The 15,634-nt window shown below is 45.4% G+C and overlaps 1 protein-coding gene and 1 long non-coding RNA gene across 4 annotated transcripts in view; one reads left to right on the forward strand and one right to left on the reverse strand.

The window, feature by feature from the left end:
• The window catches only part of LOC138283768 (uncharacterized), a 337,826-nt gene that overhangs the window by 24,404 nt on the left and 297,788 nt on the right, over nt 1–15,634 (reverse strand). The window contains exon 3 of the long non-coding RNA XR_011201300.1: nt 1,409–1,593. This is a non-coding gene — a long non-coding RNA (uncharacterized lncRNA). The remainder of the gene's footprint in view (nt 1–1,408; nt 1,594–15,634) is intronic.
• The window catches only part of PAMR1 (peptidase domain containing associated with muscle regeneration 1), a 184,451-nt gene that overhangs the window by 14,613 nt on the left and 154,204 nt on the right, over nt 1–15,634 (forward strand). The window contains exon 1 of one of the 3 annotated variants that reach the window (XM_069221834.1): nt 3,879–4,005. The exons of the other annotated variants lie outside the window; for them this stretch is intronic. The gene's annotated coding sequence lies outside the window, so the exon portion shown is untranslated. Of the gene's footprint in view, nt 1–3,878; nt 4,006–15,634 lie in introns of those variants that run through there. 3 annotated transcript variants of the gene reach the window in all.

Here is a 15,634-nt window from a genome sequence, read left to right on the forward strand (position 1 = left end):
CCACCTCAGTCAAGGGTCAAAACATGGGTGGTCTGGTCTCACGGATGCAAGTCAACTACATATTCTTCCTAATCCTGCTACTCCAACCCAACCTCATTCAAACTTCCTCGGGCACCTCTCATTGGCACCTACACTTTCAAAATTCCATCTCAGCCTATCATATTCTGTATGACTATCCACCGAACTCAAACCTCAAATCAAAAGCACTTTGACCGATGTCAACATGGGAAGAGTGGGGCAGTCGCTGTTTAGTTCTGCGCATGCAGTCGAGAAAGGCTGCCTCCCTCATTTCCTACACCTAGGGGATTCCCTGTGCAACCCCGCTCATCATTGCGCTCTCCTATCGGAGGAGAGTCTTGTTTCTGCCTCTCTCCGGCACAACTGCACCCAAGGTACCGCCTTCTTCCTGGCCCCCTTCTCCAGAAGTCCGCAGGGTACTCACAGTCCATTTCATCCTGATAGGTCATGTCGAAGTGGTGTCTCCATTAGTTCCTGCAAACCTTGCCACCATTCAGACTGCCAGAGTTGTTGATAAGAGCACAAGAGCTGTGGAGCTCTGTGAGGCAGCTGCTACTCTCACCATCTTGGCCATGCCACACAGATGACTGTCAAATCGAAATCTAAAGCTACTATTCGAATGGTTGTCACTAATGCAGTCTCACACACCAGTTTCCAGGAGTAGAGATAGCTGCTGTCCAGACCTCCCTGGGCTCCATAACCAAGATCCTGTGCGATCTCTAGAAATCTGTTGTGTATTGAATTAGAGTGCAATCAATCAATCAATTAATCAGGAATTTGTAAAGCGCACTACTCACCTGTGAGGGTTTCAAGGCACTGAGGAGGGGAGGGGAGAGAAGGGGGAGCGGGAATGGTGCTGCTACTGCTCGAACACCCAGGTCTTGAGAAGTTTCCTGAAGGTAAGGAGGTCTTTGGTCTGGCGCAGGTGGGTGGGAAGAGTGTTCCACGTTTTGGCGGCGAGGTGCGAGAATGATCTACCGCCAGTTGTAGTTCTGCGGACACGTGGGACGGTTGCGAGGTCGGCGGAGCGGAGATGTCGGGGTGTAGAAGGAGAGTCATCTGTTGAGGTATTCTGGTCCGGTGTTGTGCAAGACCCATGAATTTTCTATTTTCCCACCTTGGACTTTCAAAGAAGATTGTCAATCATATTACTAATATATCAAACTGTTTGGAAGGGGCAGAATGGAAAAATGTAGGGAAAGTGAAAGGTAAAAGTACAGATAGATGATACACAAACGATTGTACCTGGGAATGGAGAGCAAGGCGCAGAGGAGGATGCAATAATCAAAGGTATACAGACAAAGGTAGGGCAAGAGTATTTTTCTAATAAAAGCCTTGGAGACATGGACAGTCCAATCTATGATGCAAAGAATGTTAAAACAGTCCTTACCTTTGCGCAAGGCCGCAGCCACGGGCTGTTTATGGCTGAAGCAAGGAGAGCAGGGAATCATATGAAACTCTTGATTTTGTATTTTCTGGAGCCATTGCAGCAGGTATTTGGGTAGCCCCAGATTCAAAGAATTAATGTTGTCAAGGCAGGAGCCAATGGTGGATGATGACAAGGTGTCTTCTGATCTGTGATGAAGTAAGGCAAAACGTTGCTTAGATGCTGAAGGTGAAAGGAGGAGGGTGAGCTGATTGGGAAAATGCAGGACAACAGAGTAAAATCTAATGTCGAGGAACAAGGCATTAGCTCATTTACTAACATTAGGCCAACAACAATCTAGTCTGTTGTCACTGGCGGCCATGCATGCCCACAATGAGACAAGGATGGACACCCTTGTTGTCTGACCATCATTTCATCATTATCCTGGGAATGACCACTGTCATGTCACAGATGTCCCCAGTACCGAGGAAGGAAGCAGACAATGGTGGGTCTAGGATGCTAGCAGTCACTGCTGCCTACCACAGAGGATAATGTCTGCTACATAGGGAGTTGGACAGGTACATTACACCAGTCTGGCACACACACAGGCACACATGCATGGGTGGAGGTCTTCCTGCACCTGCTCCCTTGTGTGATGGGACAATCAGCACACCACACATGTTCCATTAGATCTGGTGTTTCCTGTGACTTTGTCCACCATCTTTAGTTGCACTCAGGAGGCAGTGCAGCACTTCTACCGAGCCTCAGAGTGATGGATGGAAACTGTGGTAGCTTCTGTCCCAGAACCCTTAAGAGCCAGCTTGTAAAAGCCAGCTTTCAACCCTTTATAGCCAGTTTTCAACCTATAAAAGCCAGTTTCCAACCCTTAAGTGGCAGCTTTAAACCTGTAAAAAGCAGCTTTCAACCACTAAGAGCCAGATTTAAACCTATAAAAAGCAGCTTACAACCCTTAAGAGCCCGCTTTGAACCTGTAAAATGCAGCTTACATCCCTTAAGAGCCTGCTTTAAAACTGTAAAAAGCAGCTTACATCCCTTATGAGCCTGCTTTAAACCTGTAAAAAGCAGCTTACATCCCTTAAGAGCCTGCTTTAAACCTGTAAAAAGCAGCTTTCAACCCTTAAGAGCCAGCTTTAAACCTGTAAAATGCAGCTTACAACCCTTAAGAGCCTGCTTTAAACCTGTAAAAAGCAGCTTTCAACCCTTAAGAGCCAGCTTTCAGTGGTAAATTATGAGCATTTACAGCATAATGAGAGCAATCCCTAGCAAAATTATTCCAATCGTTAGAAATCATAAGCACATTGGTACTATCATGCCCATTCCTGCCATAATAGTGTCATGGCATAATGATGGCCATCAATGGGAGACTGCAGGCACTCTTTGATTAATGGGTGCTACATCAGGCATAATGGTGGCCATCCTTGACATATTGTAGGCATCCTTGACATTAGGAGTCAGTTTGTGGCATAATGCTGGCCGACCTTGGGGTATTATCACCATCCTTGGCATAATAATGGTGTTATTCTGTGGCATGTGACGGGTACGTCTGGTGTGTGGCAGTTATACATGTACATGTGGAGAAGCTTTACATATGAGTATTTCATAATACTCATAACCAAAATGGGGAGTGCAAAGCTATTTAAGGTGCAACCCTCAGTCTCCCAGACTATTACAAAAAACTACACTTGAGAGGGTTAACCTATTGTGATCTCTTCAGATCGAGAGATCAGTTGTGGGGTCCTTAGCAGAACCCTAGAGAATAAGCGATCCGCACCCATTGATGTTCTTTTACCCTGCCTAAGAACCTTTCTAGTAAAAATTGTTAGGATCCTGAAGGCATTTTTTATTCATTCATCATGTCTCGTTCTTAGTACAAGAGCTCCGCTTACAAACTGCGTTGAGCCCACCCGCTCACACTAGGCGCAGTGGGTGAGGATGCTATGATGTACCATGCACAAGCGGTACTTGTGGGTGGGGATCCTACAATAATACCCAAGAGATGCCAGGATCCCACTAATTTTCATGGTTGTGGATCCCTCATTTGTTTAGGGATATACTAAGGACCATGCAACTGATCTCTCGATATGAAGAGATCACAGTACCATAGGTTAGCTCTCTCCAGTGTAGTTACATTATAATAATGACAAACTGATGCTTGATGACCAAGCGAGGATATATACTAAAGAGGAAAATCTGGTATAAATTGAGTTAAAGCTTGTATTTGATACCACAATGTACATCTTTGCAGAAACATTCAAACTATTGTTTGGGAACAAAATCTTGATATTTTCTAACAGATTTAAGGAAGATGTGTTCAATGTTTTTTTTCAGAGGGTGAACGTGTGTATCCCTGGGAATGGATATGTATGTTGAGCTCTGCATGAACTTTTTGCAATGTTTCATAAGTGCTTCACAACATTTGTCTTTTCAGCACCACTCTCAGCAAGTCTTTGAGGTTATGCAGCACATTGTTTGATGGCATGTTGGTGTGTTGGTGATAGTTCCAAAGAGGGAGTGTCTATTGAGACCTGCTGCTGAAGCTGTACACATTTGTAGCTGACAGTGGTTATGGGTGGGATCATACACCTGCAGTCTTTTGCCCTGTAAGTATGAGCTTTCCAAGAATGTCTGCTATGGGTAGTCACAGTGGAGGTTGCTCCAAAGAGTAAGCCGGTTGGGTGCAAGGGAGGAGGGTTGTGGATGGCCCTTCCATCTAACCCACATTTGCGATCTATGAGTCATACGAATGCTTTGGATAGACATAGAGAGATTGAGCGAGAGAGGAGTGAGAGGAAGAGAAAGAGAAAGATATATTTAGAGAGAAAAAGATAGACTATGATGAGCTTTTCTATTGTGATCAGCTGTAATGTTGTTTAGACATTTGTCAACTGAAGAGGTCATATGGTGGTTACGTGGCAATGTGGTACCTGATGTGGGATGTGGCACAGTAGAGTTCTGTGGGGTGGTGGGGCATGGTATATTTATATTTATGTTTGTGTTCATGGAGGATATCTTGTGATGATGCTGTGTTGCAGTGTTCAGATAGTAACTGTTGGTTGACACTGGCACACTAGGGTCCAGAAATGTATGAGTTGGGCATTGAGATTTAATATTTTGTGGTGTAGTTCTGAGCAGAAGTAAGGTGTAGTAGTGGCATATATTGGGTGTCAGGCAGTGTGTCTATGTGAAACCTGTGCTGTTAAATGAATCATTTGGTTTTATTTACAAAGATTTCTTGGATGAGAAACCTTCCTCTCCCCAAAACATGAAGTGTAAGGCAGACTTACCCTTTGTGTCAGTTTTATAGAAAATATTGACACCTCAGTACTCTCAACATTCACCAGTCACCTCACTATTACAAGTTAAGTATACCAAAGGCTAACAGAGGGCTCCAGATGTTCCCATCTGCGACGGTGTCTAGCCTCATCTGTGCCAACCTTTATCTGACTAGAAGGGGCGGTACAGCATCACACATAGCAGGACGCAAATACAGTGAAGCAAGCATTTGGAAAGTTTAAAAAGTTGGCCACAGCCCTCATAGCAACAAACAAACCATGCAGTGCCGCCCTCAGAATTGGCAAACGACTGTAATATTATGTTGCATGTTATACAATGTAGATATCTGGTACCAGGTGCCAGTGCTATCACAGATGAGATGGAAATGGACATTGATGACGAAGATAAGACCATGCACCCATCAAGCCCATACATCTGCTTCCTCTTCTTGTGCATGTGGATGGTTAAGGCACAAGAGGCAATGAATTTTAAAACATTCAAGTTAAGCCCATCTTACCAACAGTGTAAACGTTTTGTGATTTTACACAAGCTCTTGCTCCACCACATCCTATAATCATCTTATCTCCTCCCTATCAACAATAAATCCCACCATGATGCTATCTCATCCACAACCTTCACATACCCCATCCTCCTCCTGCTCCTCCCAAAATCAAAACGTCTAAGTAGTTATATTTTGACTTAGTAGCTCCAATAAACTCCATCACGAGTCCAAAGCTGCCAATTCCAACACATCTCACCATCACTCTATCGCCTCCCAACCTCAACACATCCCTCATCCTATCACCTCCCAAATACCAACAAAATCCATCATGACTCTAATGCTACCCTAATCCCAACAAACCCATAATCAACCTACCCCTTAGAACTTCAACGCATCACATCGTCATCTAACATATACCCTAGCCCCAGCAAGCCCAAGTTGGTTCTACACTTCTTAACTCCAATACATAGCATCATTGTTGTATCACTTACATGTCCCCATCAAAGGCTATCATGGTCCTGTTCTCTCCCAATCTTACTACACCCTATAATTGTTTTATCCTACCCCTTTAGTCAATCCAAATCTCCATACCTCCAATGTGACCTCCCAAAACTGACATTATGGTCACGCACCCTCCCAAAACCTGAACATTGATCCCTAATCATGCTTAACACACTACCTTATAGCCCAACTCCCTTCTTAGTCCCAAGACATCTCCAACACATTCTATAGTGATACTATTACTGACTTAATCCCAAAACACTTACAGGACACCTCAGCGTGAAAGTACACCCTTCCAAATTTGACCACACTCCCAATGAAATGAATAATTATCATTCCTCTTAATAACTTCAACAAACCACTAGTATAGCTAAAGACACTATAATATTCCTTCCCCCTAACCTGCACTCACACATTCCTGATGTTTTTTGGATGGCTTCATACCCAACACTATCATCACAAAAGGTGTGGGGTAGTGGGAACAGGGGGTAAGACTGGGTTAGTCTTTTAACCAGTGTCTGGTTATTTAAGGTTGCTGGATAAGGGGTGCTGTGGTGACCTACAGGAATGACGGGGGATTTTCCTTTACGGACTAGGTGGTCTCACACACATAGTAGTGTCATGCTTCATCATATGACCACCTATAGTGAATAATAAATAGATCACAATTAATTCAGAGTGACAGAAGGGTGGCAAACCACAGCACACAACACAGCAATCAGTGAAAAATTGAAAAGAATGCACTCACATATGCATGCACTTGTGACTTACCCCGGAGCTGGGGGCGTGTTGCCTCTGGTCTGGCTAGAACCGGGGGGGGGTTTTCCCTTGAAGTGCATGCATATGTGAGTGCATTCTTTTCAATTTTTCACTGATTGCTGTGTTGTGTGCTGTGGTTTGCCACCCTTCTGTCACTCTGAATTAATTGTGATCTATTTATTATTCACTATAGGCCTACCCCACCGTGAACTACCTGTTCAGGTAGGACACACACGTTTACTTTGAGCACCGTATTGATTACACGTGCTCCGACCCTGACGAATGCCCCTGACCTACCAGCACTTAGTGAGGGCAGAAACATGTTGGTCATGTACAACCCCTTTTAGACTCCAAGAGACATTATCCTCTAACGAGCCTTTCCCCTTAGTTTTAGTCTTACCAACATGCACCACTATTAAAATTAATAAGAGCCATCGGTGACATGTTAGGTAATTTTATTATTCACCCCCTCTGGATCACTGTAATTATCCAGTCAATTTAATTTCAGCACTCCCTCTGGTTCTTTTAACCAGAGGTCGAGTCCGCCTGAGTAGTATCATCTTACTTAGGTGGGGCTAGGTGGTCATATGATGAAGCATGACACTACTATGTGTGTGAGACCACCTAGTCCGTAAAGGAAAATCCCCCGTCATTCCTGTAGGTCACCACAGCACCCCTTATCCAGCAACCTTAAATAACCAGACACTGGTTAAAAGACTAACCCAGTCTTACCCCCTGTTCCCACTACCAAGTGCATGGGCAGTGCATGGGCAGGGGCCCCGCGACTCCCCTTCCCGTCAGCCTTGGACAGGCTGGTGGGAAGGAGAGTCATAATCCCCTGGGCAGCAATGAAAGCAGCGCTGCACTGGCGGATTAAAACCGCCGGGACAACCATGGTGAGAAACTGCCGGTCCCGACGTTGCAACCGCGGCGCTACTGCTGCTGTTATAATATGGCAGATTGTACCGCCAGCCTGTTGGCGGTACAATCGCCAAAACAACCCTGGTTGTAATGAGGCCCAATGTTTGTTCCTGGAGCTTCAGAAGCCAAGCCAGGGTCTCAAAAGGCCAGACTGTGCCATTGTGTTAAGCAGCTCATTACTCATTATGAGATTCAAAGCATTCAGCTGGGTAATCGATTGGCCATAGGAAGCAGGCCACACATTGAGATTTAACAATATCCGCATGTCGTGGAGGAGAGCCCTTGAAATTCATCCCAAAGAGCAAACCTTGCACATAGTGTTGCTAGCTGTCACTGATGAAGTGCAAACATTCTGACTTTGAGGTACATCTTTGATACAAATGCTTGAGTTATGATGAGGCAGTCTTACAGATGATTGATGCTGTCTCTTAAGGTGACTTTCAGGCAGAGCTGAGTATCATGTGCATATGGCCCATGATGGCCAGTATAGCAGCAACAGGTCGCGTGTACAGGCAGAAGATCTTTAGCCATAATATAAATCTAAATTAGTTCAGACCTGCAGAATTTATTCTGCACAAGCCGGGCTCTGTTCTTCAACCACTACATGAACTATTGCAGGACAGAGTCTTTGAAATGTATTCTCGATGTGAGTGTTCCCATGGCTCAGCTCGTGCGTAGGATGTAAGAGCCAAAATGGGCTCTTAGACCCTAGCAAGACCCATAACTTGGCTCTCCCTGTTAATTTGTTGGCTCACCCGCCTCTACTTAAGTCTGGGTATAACAGTTACTAGAGTTCCCCCTCAGTTTCTTGCTCTGGAGAGCAACATTTTGTTTTCTGAGATTCTGGCTGGTTTCCACAGGTCTCAGAAGGACAACTATTCTGACTTCTGATTTTAATAAGGAAGAATTCTGCTTTAGTGACACCAAAAAGTCATTTTAAAGTTTCCAGTGCATTTGTTTTGGCAGAAAATGGAACAAACTTTGCTCAAAAATGTATCTTCACATTTTCACCACTCTGTAAGTAAGTCTGTGTTCTTTTATTTACCCCCATCATCTGCCCTCCACCTGTCAAGCTGAATGTAGTGATTGCTGTGATTGTCTTGTCTTCAGAAGTCACAGCAGCAGGATGGGCATAACTTCCTTGACCTCTGCTGGTGGCAGGCAGCCAGGGCCCAATGCCTCACTTTGCATTTACAAAAATGCTCGGCTATTTAGTGCACTTGTAAAGTGGCTTTGGCAGTTCTCCTGCAGGAGCTTCATTGGATTCTGCTTCTCAGAATCTGACTCCTGCAGTTGAAGGAATCGGACGGAGCCAACAGCAACTCCCAGTGCTGTAAGAACTCCTATGGACCTCCTGGAACAATTTTCAGCCTAGGATACTGCTATCAATGCTACATCACTGAAGTCATATGGATTCTGAAAAATCCAAGCAACAAGTGCTGCAAATGAGCCACACCCATTCAGCAGGAGAGTGGTAAGGGTGCAGTATATAGCTGATACTGCATTTAGGGGCACACAGTCCCAAATATAATTCTGGTGCACGATGTGACAGCACACTGTCACTTGCAAACAGCACATTTTCCATTGAAAAGACTACTACATTTGCACAAACATACAGTTTTGCTAATAAAACTATATAGTGCATAAACTCTAATGTGTGGAAACTGGGGTTTAGTAAATATTTGTCATGTGCACATCACCAAGTAAAGTGTCTTGATTTGTTCTGATCCTATTAAAATCTTTGTTTACATCACACTTCAGAATTAAGAAAGTGTTTAATTTGTGCTGTCCTGTTTATTTATTTAGAAATATTTTTACAGTTCATTTAGAGGTATTTACATTTTTATGTTAGAAGAGAACAATATCCTACATTGTTTTCTTTCACACCACCAAGAATGTCTCATAGTTCAATTTACAAAATCCTCATTCTTTATAGCAAGAGAAACAAAGGTAAACACTAGTTTTCATGTTAAAAGAATAAGCAGCAATTAGTCAGAAGACTAGACTTTTCTTTGTCCTCTGTCTTTTTCTATGCAAAGCAAATGTGCTAAGAAAAAAAACCCAAAATGTAAAGTAATCTTAAATGCTCCTTCACGTTTAGGACTCCTGTATGGTTATTTTTGGGGTGATGCGGCACTCCCCTCACACCTACTTCCAGCAACGAGGTGACCTCTCAGGGCTCAAGAGGCTGTTTTTGTTGGTCCCATTTGTACCTATGGGCCCTGACGCATTGCCCAGGCTGCACCACTTGTAATTGACAGTACTATTGGTCCCTGTGGAGTTATATGTTGGTTCAGCCTGGGTGATGTCCAGCACCTGAGAAAGGGCCCTACTCTAGCAGTGTCCATGTGCTCTCTGTGTACCATGTCTTGACACTACAGAATGGCCACAAGTGATGTGAGACAGCCTGCGGCCCAGTGGGGAAGAAATGAGGCGGTATAAGGCGGTATACCCACATCGAGCCATGCTCACCAATTCCATCTCTGTTGGAGATCCAGGGCATCCCTGGCTGTGAATAGGCCCTGCAGAATAATGGTGCATGGTCACACACTGAGGGCTGCAATATGTACATAGTGTACCTGAGAAGCTGATGCTGTCTTCTCCCACTATGCACAGGGAAGCTGGAGGCAGAGTAGAAAGCAGCAACTGCAAGGATGGCAGCACCCACCAACGGGCGTACTTCCGTCAGCGTCAAAGGCTGCAATATGAATACTGTGTGACTACTCCAGGGTGCCTGGTCCACACACCATTGAGGGGATGTAATAGGCTGCCTGAAGACCACCAACAGTGACCTAAGCACACTCAACCAAGGGTTAGCTGATGCTCAGGTGCCTCCACAGCCACAGGGACCTGGTGAAGTCCTGCTGCCTGGTAGTCCACAAAGCACTGGGAGGACCCAGCCCAATCCAGCAGTGCAACCATGAGTGGAAATGCCACAGAGGGCCTTCTCACCAGGACACAAAGGTGGTGGACAGGGACAAGGGGTGTCACTGTAACTACTGCTGTGGCACCAGTTCTAGTAATCATACTGTTGACTTTTGCAGGCCGACCATAAACACAAGCTCTGAAGTGGGAGTGTTGGTCGAGAGGCTTGAGATGTATTTTGCGGCCACAGCGGTATGGGACAATAGGAAACAACCCCTTCTATTGCAATTAGCTGGGGAGAGAATCTAGAGCTGTCATGGACTTACCAGAGACTGGACCTCCTTTCACATATGACAGTCTGGTGATGGGTCTTAATAATCATTTCCAACCCGTGGCCAACCCAGACTATGAACGCTTCCTCCTGCGCCAGGCACAGTAAGGCTCTGATGATGCAGTCAACAGTTGTTCTGCTCACTTAAGGGAGTTGCCAGCTCCAGCCCCCTGTGAGAAGAGGTAGGTGAAATTAGGGTGCAATCCACACAGGTCTGCAATCGTCCAACCTCAAAGAAGAGATATTGCAAGAAGCGTGTACGCCTATTTAAGATATTTTGACCTTAGAGTGCTTTAGAAAACTGTTGAAGGCAAAAGCGTCACACATGGAGTAGTCCCCCAGGAGCCCATCAAGTCCGACCCAGCCAGCCAGATATCCCAAATGGCAAGCAAGCCAGAAGGAGCCGGGAGCAAAACACAGTGCCGGTTGTGTGCATGCAGGAGTGTGCTAGGATACTGGAAAGAAATACTCGGCATGTGGAAACATGAACCACTTTGTAAAAGAATACAGTTCATCTGAGCCACACTGAAACCCTCCAAAGAAGGGGAGGATGGCATGGATGATGATGACGATGAAGGCATCACCCACTTTGTATATACTGTCAACCAATTCTGAACAAAAGCCAGATCCACTGTCAAGTCCCGAGTACTACTAGGAGGCCGGCCTGTGTCACCCATCATTGACATAGCTGCGTCCATCATTGTGATTGTCCAAGAAACATACAAGACCACCCCGCAAAGACCAACCCTCTGGCCCACCCAGGTGAAAGTGTACGCCTACGGTCACCTGCGTCCATTTCTACTGGCTGTGGTATTTGTGGTAGATATAACAGGCAATGAATGGACCAAGCCGGCCAAAGTCTGTGTCACAAAAAGAGGGGAAGGTATGCTTGTGAGCTGCCAAATGGCCAAAACCTTGCAACTCATTCACTTTGCACTTTGTGTCCACACGGCTGGTTTGGACTGTTTCCTAGAGGAATTCCAAGAATTCTTTGGAGACTTCGACTTTCTCAAGGGAAAGATGGCGCAACTCCTTGTGGACCGATCCGTGCAACTAGTAACCCTGCATTATCACTGAGTGGCCTTTCACCTCAGGCCCAAGGTTGAAGTAGAACTCTGCAAGCTCAAAGACGCAGGTATCATTGATTGGGTGGAAGGACCTAACCCTTGGGTATCACCCATCGCAGTGACCCAAAAATCCAAGCAGCCAGGGGAAGTGAGACTATGCATTGATATGTGACTCCCAAATCTGGTAATCACATGAGAGAGACACAGAACCCCAATAGTAGATGCCTTGGTGAGTGAGATTACTGAGTCATGGTGGTTTTCAAAGATTAACCTTTGATGAGGATATCACCAGATCTTATTAGAGCAGCAATTCCACAATATACCCATCTTCTCTTTATATCTGGGCCTTCACTGATATAAGAGGTTGAACTTTGGGTTCTCTAGCATGGCAGAGGTATTACAGACACCACCGGGGGAGCACTGTCAGTACTGGGAAAGGTACTCAATGTCAACTATGACATTTTAGTTTACACCCTAACCCTCAAAGAACATCATACCTCAGGGGAGTTCTGTTGGCCCATGTGGGGTGTTTTATGTTGGTTCAGCCCTAGTGACATCAGGCAACTAAGAAAGGGCCTTGCTTGGGGCTTGTGTGGGTGGTGGTGACTCACTGATGTGTTGGTGTCTGGGTGCTCTCTGTGTGCCGTGCCCCAACATTACAACATTATAGGGCCTTTGAATCCCACAACTTTGCTCAGTCTCCATAGCACGACCTTATTCAAAAATCTCAACAGGTAACGACCCTTCAGATGGAGTGCACTCCAGAGAATGACTCTGTTCATTATGCCCCAATTTTTTTTTTGTGTGTGTGCGCGCGCATGTGAGCGTGCATGTGTGTGCATGCGCACAGTGTCATCTATAACGCACTTTGCCAGAAAACCTCAATGAGGATGGTAAATAGAGTTCCTATGGGGCACCCTGAACCACAGTACAATAAATTTGGTGTTTACACTGTTAATCCTTACTTCTAGTGGCAGCAAGTCCATGCTTATATTCTTGTAGAGTCACCGTTTTGTGTGGAGCAGAACAGGGATCTTTTATTTTAGGGTGTGTGACGGATGTCTCTGTGTGCTGCAAGCCTCCACTTCACCTCGCTCCATTCTCTGCTCCAAAGACACATTCTGGCATCGCCTTTGTGGTTTGGCACAGCTCAGCCTCCCTCTGAGTCACATTATTCGGTGAAATTACTGCAACGAGGAAAGCAGGGGCTGCTCTTTCATAGCTGGCCTGTGTCTCTTTGAATGTAAAATTTTACAGCAGACAACTTGGAGAGTTCTCACCTATTTTGCTTTCTTTTTTACCCACTCTTACCGCACAGACACCAGCATAATAGTTTAGCTTGACCTTTTCTTTTTAGGTACTTTTGACTTCAGTGGCTGACAAATTGTTCAGGGTGTTATTTTATATAAGCCATCATCTATGGGTTCCTCGTTGTTTTTTAATCCTTTGCACATACCCTCCCCTACCTACCTCTAAACTAGAACCACAGTAGAGTGCATGGATTCTATCTGATCCGAATTTTAAGTGACCCCCCCAACACACACACTTGTGATGATGAAACAGACTTCCACCTGCAGCCATTGCTGGTGTTTCCCTTTGTAGACATATATATGGATGTGGACGGAGACAGAATAAGCTTAGAAACATACCTCCACAACCCCATTGGTGTGAAAAATGTGGAGCATAATTACAAGCCCCTAGTGCCTTTCTGCGTCACATTAGCATCATTTTTTTATACTAATGTGGAGTAAGGAAGGCTTTTTTGCTGCGGCGTATTTACAAAGTGTAGCAATGCTCTCATTGTGCCACTTTGCACCCCCTTGCGCCATATTAAGCCTGCACCAGGCATAACGTAGGCAAGGGGGGCGTTTCGGCACCAGGAGGCCCGCAAAAATGGAACAGTGAAATCTACACCAATGCACCATTTTTGGTGTCGTTTTTAACGCCTGCTGAAAGCAGGCGTTAAAATGATGCACCCATAGAAACCTATTGGCCTCCTTGCACTTTGCTGCACTAGTGCCAACTTTTTTGACGCTAGTGTAGCAAAGCGCCACAATAGCGTCAAACATTCTGATGCTATTGTCCTAATGACCTCCATGGTGCGCTGTATTCTAAATACGGCACACCCATGGTGTCGTTAGGTGTGGCAGGGTCGACGCAAGAAAACTGGCATGTCAGCACTGATGCACCAGTTTCTTGTAAATATGCCCCTATGTTTGTCTTCCTAGGTAATAAAACCCTCAAGGTGAGGCAGATGTATGTACATTCTGTAGTGGCTGCTGCCAATACAAAGTGGTGGGGCAGCCCAGGGGGTGGGGTGAATCAATAGTTTAAAAAAAAACTTACCTGCCACTACTCCTGCTGGCCGCCTTGTTGGTCCTCTGCTCCCGGAAGTCCACGGGCCAGCATAAGCTCCCAGACTACCCACCCAAGCCAGATGCTGCTCTCATGCTATAACCCAGCATGAGAGCAGCGCCAGGATTGGTCTGAGCGGCCTGGTTAAACGCTCACTGATGGACTGTGAGACTGTGCCTAATCTCCACCTGGCTGCGTAACACAGGTGTTTTGGAGAAATGTAAGTGCACATGTTGGTCTGGCTATCCTAAGACAGCCGGCCAAACTGACATGCACACTTACAGTGCCCACCACTCCTCCTCCCAGTCCCTGCTGCTGTAACTCGGGGATTGCCTGGGCCCACCCCACCCTAGACTCGGATTGGCTCACCCAATGAAAAATAAAATGATAATACAATTGGTTTGTTATCATTTTATTTTTTATCTGGCAGTTTAGTGGGGCGATACTCCTCTGCATTGTGGAGGAGCCGCCGCAGCGTACATTGGAATAAATCAATTTCTTAGCAGGCTGCCATTTTCTGATGCCACAATATTTTGTGTGTGTTATTTCTGCAGAATAGAAAAGCAGTGGCCCCAAAGCAATTGGTGTTTCTCCATGCACTTTTGGGTCATTGCTGATGGTGTCTGCAAGAGTCTCCAAGCCATACAGGGCAGGCTTGGTACTCTATTACATATAAGGCATAATTTTCCCTTTTGATGAGGTCTAGTACAGTGAATGCTGTGCCACCGGGCAGTACCCGACTTGTGCTGCCCTGGGGACAGCTCATACAGGTGAAATATGAAGGGGCTGCTTCAAAGACACTTTGTTATTTCACTGTGCAGGCGGCAACCCACCTGCAATTTAAAAAGGGATTAGAAATCCCTTTGCAAGGGGATATCTGGGGTGGAGGGGTTAATAGGACACCCTTGTCCCCCACCAGAGGGCTGCAATCAGGGGACACACTGACAGTGCACCTTTTTGTGGCACATTTCCTGTGGACCTCCTGACAGCTTCCTTGCCTTTGTGCCCATTTCCATAACACTAAATAGGATAAGTTGCTAACAAGAGAATCATTTATGAAGTTATTTAGACAAAAAATGATACACTAAAATAAATGGGTGTCAGAAAGTGTTCATCTACAGACACACCAGATCAATTGATTAACCATATAACTCCACTGAGAAAGTGCAAACAGGTGTTCACAATCTGAGTTTCAGAATCAAGTTGAAAAAAGTCAGAATTGTAGCGTTCATTCGGCCTACTCAATCAAACATACATTAATCATGTACAATGAAACAGAAGTTCTAATTTGAGAATCATAGATTAATGTATGCAGAGTTCACTCTCTTAATAAATGAAATCAATTATTTGCAAGCATCAGCTAATCTTGAGACTCAATGATTACTGTGTGACAAGTTGAGCAGACCTCAAAATGTTGGTCTCTTGTGTCACAAGTATGCGAGACCATTCTCAGGACGATAAATGTGTAAGGAGTTCATGATGGCCCAAAACAATAAAAAGCTATAATGACCGGGGGCCTCATTACGAGTCGGGTGGTCTTCAGACCGCCAAACTCGTGGTGGCGGTCGGACCGTCAAGGCTTTGACGGTCGGACCACCAAATGAACAGCCTGGTGGTGACGGTGGATGGGCTTGTAATCAGCCATGGCGGCACTG

Source organism: Pleurodeles waltl, chromosome 3_1 (assembly GCF_031143425.1).
Source record: "Pleurodeles waltl isolate 20211129_DDA chromosome 3_1, aPleWal1.hap1.20221129, whole genome shotgun sequence".
Taxonomy (NCBI): Eukaryota; Metazoa; Chordata; class Amphibia; order Caudata; family Salamandridae; genus Pleurodeles; species Pleurodeles waltl.